General features: G+C 47.1%; 1 protein-coding gene across 1 annotated transcript in view; it reads right to left on the bottom strand.

Annotated features, from left to right (window-relative positions):
- LOC112627114 (nascent polypeptide-associated complex subunit alpha, muscle-specific form-like) overlaps nt 1-8,533 on the bottom strand; it is a 40,667-nt gene that overhangs the window by 916 nt on the left and 31,218 nt on the right. The window lies entirely within an intron of this gene.

An 8,533-nucleotide genomic window follows, 5' to 3' on the forward strand; every position in this document is an offset into this window, starting at 1 on the left:
GTCGGTGTGAATTTCGGGAGGGCGGGCGTGGGCGGCAGGAAAACAACGGCCCGGAACAGACCTATTTCCCCTCAGTTATTCACCAGAGGGGCACTGAGCAACTGGTGTGTGCCAAGCATGGTTGCAAGTGGTTTCAAATGCATCAATGAATGAAACAAACGTCATTGCCGCGGAGAACATTTTTGGGGGGGGGGGGGAGGGAGCAGACAATAAGCCATACACGCAATTATATAACATCTTGGGGGATAAATGTGGGGAGAAAAAGGGTATGTGGAGGGTTTCGTCGCTGAGGTGAGAATGGACGAGGTCTCCCAGGACGTGCCTGAAGCACAGGGGACGGAGGTTCCAGCTACTCTGAAGCCAACGGATGTGTATATATATATTCAACTAAATCTTCTCCGTTACAAAAAGAACACCGGCTCTATTTAGAAAGTTTGGCGCTTGCCTACTGAAGAACATGCCCTGAACATTTGAATTTGTCAATATTCTCCCTCAGTGGCATTTTTGATAGCTTCACTGCATTCCATTGCATTTAATTATTATTTTTAAAAAAATGTTTAATTGGCTGGGGGCGGTGGCTCATGTCTGTAATCCCAGCACTTTGGAAGGCAGAGGCGGGTTGATCACGAGGTCAATCCAAGACCAGCCTGGCCAAGATGGTGAAACCCCCGTGTCTACTAAAAATACAAAAATTAGCCGGGCGTGGTAGGGGCGCCTGTAGTCCCAGCTACTCTGCAGACTGAGGCAGAGAATTGCTTGAACCGGGAGGCGGAGCTTGCAGTAAGCCCAGATTGCGCCACTGCACTCCAGCCTGGGCAACAGAGCAAGACTCCATCTCAAAAAAACAAAACAAAGTTTCATTAAATTAAGCTTATTTCAATATATTTAAACTCCTAGTTATTTATATAATTTATATTTTAGTTATACAGTTGTTTATATTTCAAATTTTTTAACACCCTTAATATCCTTGCAGCTACATCTTTGAAGATTATTTTCTTAAACCGCTTTAAATTGACCAGAGAGAGCAAAGTGGGAGGGGCCATACACATTCCAAACAACCACATCTCAGGAGAACTCACTCACTATGATGAAAACAGCATGGGGGTGGCCGTCCCCAGACCCCTCCCTCAACCTGTGGGGATTACCATTCAAGATGAAGATTTGGGTGAGGACACAGAGTCAAACCATATCACAAGTAGACCTCAATAGCCAGCTGGAAATCAGCTTAGGAAGTAATGAGAAAGGAACAGAATCAATGAACTTCTGATTTAACCACTCGAGCACTTATGCTATTTAAAATGTGAAATATACATACAAAAACCCAAATAGAACATATAGGTTATAAGCATAGAACACATGATTATAAAGATAATACCCCTGCAACCATCCACCCAAGTTGAGAAGTAGGCCCTTACTAACGGCCAGTACAGTTGTCCCTAGGTATCCACAGGGGATTGGTTCCAGGATACCCGTGGATACCAAAACCTGATGACGCTCAAGTCCTTATTAAAAAAATGGCATACTATTTGCATATAACCTATAGGTATCCTCCTACATACTTCAAATCATCTTTAGATTACTTATAATACCTAACACAGTGTAAAGCTGTGAGTGTATCATATATGGCCTCTATTATTTTGAGGTCTATTCCTTCCATACCATGTTTGTTGAGGGTTTTTATCATAAAGGGATGCTGAATCTTACTGAATGCTTTTCAGCATCTATTGAAATGAGGATACGCCTTTTGGTTTTAGTTCTGTTAATGCGATGTAACATTTTTATTGATTTGGGTATGTTGAACCATCCCTGTGCCTGGGGTTAATCTCACTTGATCATGGTGAATGTTTGTAATATGTTGGTGAATTCAGCTTGCTTGTGTTTTGTTGAGGGTTTTTACATCTGTTCAGCAGAGCTATTGGCTGTAGTTTTCTTTGCTGTTGTTTCTTGTGAACGTACAGCTATATGGTTACATTGGAGGATTATTTATTCCAGTCTTCTCCGTCTGGCTTGTTTTGATTTTTATTGGATATGTTTACTTAGAGATTCTTTGTAATTTACCTGTTGATAGTTTTGATAGTTTTTTTCTTTTGTTTTTGTTTGTTTTGTTTTGAGACGGAGTCTCACTCTGTCACCAGGCTGGAGTGCAGTGGTGCGATATTGGCTCGCTGCAACCTCCACCTCCCGAGTTCAAGTGACTCTTCTGCCTTAGCCTCCTGAGTAGCTGGGACTATAGGCGCCTGCCACCACATCCAGCTAATTTTTATTTATTTATTTATTTTTTTGTATTTTTAGTAGAGGAAGGGTTTCACCATGTTGGCCAGGCTGGTCTTGAATTTCCTGAACTCAAGTGATCTGCCTGCCTTGGCCTCCCAAAGTGCTGGGATTACAGGTGTGAGCCGCCTCGCCTGGCCTGCTGGGGTTACAGGCATGAGCCACGGCGCCCGGCAGCCTGTTGATAGTTTCTGTCCCCCCACAACTCGATCTCTGCCTTCTTTTTAGCATTAGATGGTGCTGCAGGGCCAGGTTGGCCTTGGTTCTGGTCAACAATGCTGCTTGCCTTAAATGGGGGAGGTTCCAAAGGGGATATGCTGGTAGTGCGGGAAGGCTGGCCACAGCTTCATGACCAGGGAACCTGTGGCATGAACCTCTGACAGCATAACGTTGATGAACAGCCACTTGGATTTGGCATCTCCTTTGGCCAAGTTACCAAGCAGGGTTTCCAAAGCTGGGAATGGTAGTCCTGCCTCCCCCTTTGTCTCTGGCTGTCCTCAGGGATATTTCTTCCTTCAGGGATTTTTGGTGCTTCCTGTGGGCTGAGGCAGGACAGATCTCCTGTCAAGGAACCCAGGATGAGTGAGGAGGCTGGTTGTGCATGTCGGTCTCACTTTTTCCAGTGTCGAAGTCATGAGTTGGGGGAAATTCTCCACACAGTTGGTCAGGCAGATGGAGGGAGAGCTGTTGCGGATACGGAGTTCAATTCTCGGACTGTCTGCTTGGAGCTTTCTCACTTGTCTGTGGCCCCGATAATTGTTTCCTCCTCATATTTGAATTCAGAGATATCCATGGTGATAATCTTGGTGCTCTATATTTGTTTGCTGGCGGGGGAGAGAATGAAGCCAATTGTGCCTAGGCTGCCATTTTGGAAACATAAGTCTCTATAGATGGTCATTTGTGTTGTTTCCAGGTTTTAGGTATCAAGAACCATGTTAAAACAATATAGTAACATGTTTGTGGCGGAATCTAGGTGGTGGTATATGGGTGTTCACTGTAAAATTTTTTCAATGTTGCTTTGTGTTTGAAAATTTTCATAATAAAATGTTGGAAAAATCCATCTGGGTGCTGTGGCTCATGCCTGTAATCCCAGCACTTTGGGAGGCTGAGGCGGGAGGATCGCTTGAGTTCAGGAAATTCAAGACTAGGCTGGCCAACACCGTGAAACCCTGTCTCTACTAAAAATACAAAAATTAGCCAGGAGTGGTGGTGCACACCTGTAATCCCAGCTACTCAGGAGGCTGAGACAGAATCGCTTGATCCCGGGAGGCGGAGGTTGCAGTGAGCCGAGACTGCACCACTGCACTCCAGCCTGGGTGACAGAGCAAGACTCAGACTCAAAAATAAATAAATAAATAAAATGTTGGAAAAATTCTACATCTGGGCCAAAATGGAGGAACCCTATCCCTCCCAAGTCTTCCATCTTACAACTAGGAAAACTTGGACAAAACACAAAAACAAGTATAGGAAGTCTCTGAAATGTAGAAAGGAGGAGGAAAACTGGGGATTTTGGGGCTGAGGCACAACATGGTAGTAAATTTCTTCATTTTCCTTACAACCTCCCAGATCTCCCAGCTAACTCGTTCCAGAAGCTTCCAGTCTAGAACCAGCAACAGGCAGTTATTGACTGAATATTTCTGTCCCTCTGCCAGATTTTTTTTTTTTTTTTTTTTTTGAGATGGAGTCTTACTCTGTTGCCCAGGCTGGAGTGCAGTGGTGCAATCTCAGCTCACTGCAACCTCTACCTCCCAGGTTCAAACAATTCTCCTGCCTCAGCCTCCCAAGTAGCTGGGACTACAGATGCATGCCACCACGCCCGGCTAATTTTTTGTATTTTTAGTAGAGACGGGGTTTCGCAGTGTTAGCCAGGATGGTCTCGATCTCCTGAACTCATGATCCGCCCACCTCGGCCTTCCAAAGTGCTGGGATTACAGGCATGAGCCACTGCGCCCAGCCCCCTCTGCCAAATTTCTGTGTTAAAATCCTATTCCCCAACAAGGTGTTATTAGGAGGTGGGTCCTTTGGGAGGTGGGTCCTTTGGGAGGTGATTAGGCTATGAGGGTGGCACCCTCACAAAGACATGAGGACTTGCTTTCTCTCTCTGCTTTCCACCCTGTAAGGATCCAATGAGACGACGGCCACCTGAAAACCAGGACTGGGACCCTCACCTGACACTGGATCTTTAGGCACATCGGTACTGGACTTTCCACCCTCCAGAGCTGGAAGCAATAGGTGTTTAAGCCACCCAGTCTATGATAGCCTCAATGACTAAGACTGGCGCAGTCAAAAAGAGCTCTAAGAAAAGTCTGTTCCTTGCAGCCAAAGGACCAGCATAAGGGTGGCCTAACACAGAGAAGCTTTTTGGTAGTATTCACCCTGCTCCAACCAGAAACCAACAGAGAAATCATACTTCCCACTTATCTGAGCCCCTGAAAACCAGAAGGAAGTAGTGCATTTTTCTCAAGTACAAAGAAAAAAAGAATTATGAACCATGAATTCTATATCTGGCAAAAAGTATCACTCAGTAATGAAAGGGAAACAAAAATATTCTCAGACAAAAGATAAGGAGGAGTATTTGTTGCTAGCAAACCTACCCTTAACATCTAACTAAAGGAGGCACTCTAAAGTACATGATAACAGAAAGAGGCATGGAACTCAAGGAAGGGAAAGGAACATTGCAGTAAGTAAAAACAGGGATAAATAGAATATACTATCCTGCTTATGAGCTTCTGAAATCCTAGTTATGTGGGAAGCGAAAAGTATAATACCATTTCATGCGGACTCAATGTATATAGAGGAAATACTTGAGATAATTTTATTTAAAAAGCGGGGAGGCAGGAGTAACTACATGGAAGTAAGATTTCTGCACTTTGCCGACCGTGGTAAGTCATGTACGTATATTGTTATTCCTAGGATGACCACTTAAAAAGCCATACAAAGTATAAAACCCAAAATACTATAAATACATCCAGACGAAATTTTAAAAACTGTTCAAGTAGCCCACAGAAAGGCAAGAAAAGAGATGAAAAAATGAGAAACAGAGGAAACAAACAAAACAAAACAAAATCCTTTCTCTGTCATTAATCAAATGGCTTATAATAGGCCAGACAGCGGCCCTATCTGAACATCCTTTTTTCTTTTTCTTTTTCTTTTTGAGACAGCCTTGCTCTGTCACAGAGGCTGGAGTGCAGTGATGTGATCATAGCTTACTGTAGCCTCAAACTTCTGGGCTCAAGTGATCCTCCTGCCTCGACCTTTTAAGAATTTTTTTCAGCTAAGAGTAACCATAGCTTTAAAAACATGTTGTTGGGGGAGAGGGGGCTGGGAGAAGAGGTGGGGAGACAGGCTGGGGAGAGGGGGTGGGGAGCGGATGGAAAGACGACGTTGGGGAGAGGGAATGAAAAGGAGATGGGGAGGAGAACAGGGTGGAGAGAAGAGGGCAGGGAGAGGCAATGGAGAGCAGACGGTGGGGAGGGGACCTCCGGAGAGAATGGGAAGAAGATGGTGGGGAGAGGGGGTGGGACAAAGAAGACTTTGGGGAGAGGGAATGGAGAGAAGATAGTGGAAGGGGTGTGGAGAAGATAATTCGAAGAGGGGGTGGAGAAAAGGGGGTGTGATTTGGAAGAGGGGATTGGGAATAGGAGTGGGGGAGGGGAAAGGGGGTAAGAAGAGGGGGTGGGGAGGGAAAAGGGGGGGAATGGGGTGGAAAGAAGATGGCGGGGAGAAGAGGGTGGGTAGAGGCACTAGAGAGTAGATGGTGGGGAGGGGACCTCGGGGAGAGGGAATGGGGAGAAGACAGTGGGAGGAGACCTCTGGGACAGGAAATGGGAAGATGGTGGAAGACCGCGGAGAAGGAGGGTGAGGGGAACGGGGAAAGACCTTGGAGAGAAGGAATGGAAAGCTGATCCTAGGGAGAAGAGGGTGGGGAGAGAGGATGAGGGTGTGGGGAGAAAACATTTAGAAGAGGGGTGGGGGAAGGCCAGGCGCCAGGGCTCACGCCTGTAATCCCAGCACTTTGGGAGGCGGAGGCGGACAGATCACCAGGTCAGGAGATCAAGACCATCCTGGCCAACATGGTGAAACCTCGTCTCTACTGAAGATACAAGAATTACCTGGGCGAGGTGGCGGCGCCTGTAGTCCCAGCTACTCTGGAGGCTGAGGCAGGAGAATGGTGTGAACCCAGGAGGCGGAGCTTGCAGTCAGCCGAGTTCGAGCCAGCACTCTAGCCTGGGCGACAGAGCGAGACTCCGCCTCAAAAAAAAAAAAAAAAATAGACGGGGGAGGAAAAGGGGGGGGGGGGGGGGGGAGAGGGGAAGGGGATCAAGAGAAACCTCGGGGCGTGGGAATGGGGAGAAGAGGGTGGAGAGGGCAACAGAGAGCGGACTGTGGAGAGAGAAGATGGGGGGAAGAGGGTGGACAGAGAGGGGGTGGGAGAAGACGTTTGGAAGAGGGAGTGAGAAAAGAAGTCAGGGATGGAGAAAACGGGTTGAGGGAAAAAAAAAAGGAAAAAATAACCGTGTTGCTGCGAACATTCTGTGCATGCTGGTACCTCTTTATGCGTTTCTCGCAAATGCCTGGGAATACATGAAGACTTCCCCAGGGGTACATAGTTATTGATAGTTTTAAGGGAGTGAATTTTTGGGCCACAGTTTCCTTTTACACTCTCCTTGCATAAGAGAGGTCTCTGTTCTCTCCATTACCGCCTTCAAACAGCCCTTCTCCCACTCCCCAGAGGACTCTAAAAACGGTGCCTGGCGCCGGGCTTGGTGGCTTCACGCCCCTAATCCCAACACTTTGGGAGGCCGAGGCGGGTGGATCACCTGAGGTCAGGAGTTCGAGACCAGCCTGGCCAACATGGTGAAATCTCGTCTCTACTAAAAAATACAAAAATCTGCTGGGCGTGGTGGTGCACGCCTGTAATCCTAGCTACTTGGGAGGTTAAGACAGAAGAACTGCTTGAACCCTGGAGGTGGAGGTTGCAGTGAGCCAAGATCTTACCATTGCACTCCTGCCTGGGCAACAAAGCAAAACTTCGTCTCAAAAAAAAAAAGAAAAAGAAAAAGAAAAAAAAGGTGCCTGGCCAGGGCTGTAAAACTCTGCAGGGCATCACACCCTAATGTACCAAAACTGCACATTCCCCTCAGAATTTATGAAATTCTTCATAAAAAGTGATGATTTCACCCTCTGTTATAGCTCTCTACAATCCACAGCAGCTCAAAAAAGTAATTTGCCATCACTTTTTTTTTTTGAGACGGAGTCTCGCTCTGTGGCCCAGGCTGGAGTGCAGTGGCCGGATCTCAGCTCACTGCAAGCTCCGCCTCCCGGGTTTACGCCATTCTCCAGCCTCAGCCTCCCGAGTAGCTGGGACTACAGGCGCCGCCACCTCGCCCGGCTAGTTTTTTGTATTTTTAGTAGAGACGGGGTTTCATCGCGTTAGCCAGGATGGTGTCGATCTCCTGACCTTGTGATCCTCCCGCCTGGACCTCCCAAAGTGCTGGGATTACAGGCGTGAGCCACCACGCCCGGCCTTGCCATTACTTTTAATGGCTAACACCGCAGTTACTTTTGCACCAAGCTTAAAGTCCCTGGGCCATGGTGAAACAAACAGCACCACGTAATGCCTCCCCATTTGGCCCCTCTCAGCAGTCTTGTAACAAATCCTCTCCTTAAGCACCCGCCTCCCCGCAGAAAATCTTGCCACGTAAGTAGACACCCGGGCACAATCAGAACCCCAGTTTAGGCTCAGCTGGAGCCTTTTGCCCCATCTGTAAATATCCAAAATTCACCCTATATCAATTGATAACTCACTGTGTTGCTTCATGAACCTTCCTTTGTTACCTGTAAGAAGAGAGTTTACCTGAGAACGACGGTAGCACGGGGCAAAGCAAGCCGGGAGATGAAGAGACGCCCCCATCAACCTCATCTGAGCCCCCGAAACCAACCTCCAGCTTTGTTTTCCACAGTTACATGTGGCAATAAAATCCCTTTGTTGCTGCAGTTTGGTTGTATGCCACTTGCAACTGAAATAATCTTCACTAATACACTAATAATTATTAAATTTTGGCAGGGGGCTGTGGCTCATGCCTGTAACCCCAGCACTCTGGGAGGCCAAGGCAGGCGGATCACAAGGTCAGGAGATCAAGACCATCCTGGCTAACACGGTGAAACCCCGTCTCTACTAAAAATTAAAAAAAAAAAAACTAGCCGGGCGTGGTGGCGGGCGCCTGTAGTCTCAGCTACTGGGGAGGCTGAGGCAGGAGAA

Source organism: Theropithecus gelada, chromosome 6 (assembly GCF_003255815.1).
Source record: "Theropithecus gelada isolate Dixy chromosome 6, Tgel_1.0, whole genome shotgun sequence".
In the NCBI taxonomy this organism is placed as follows: Eukaryota; Metazoa; Chordata; class Mammalia; order Primates; family Cercopithecidae; genus Theropithecus; species Theropithecus gelada.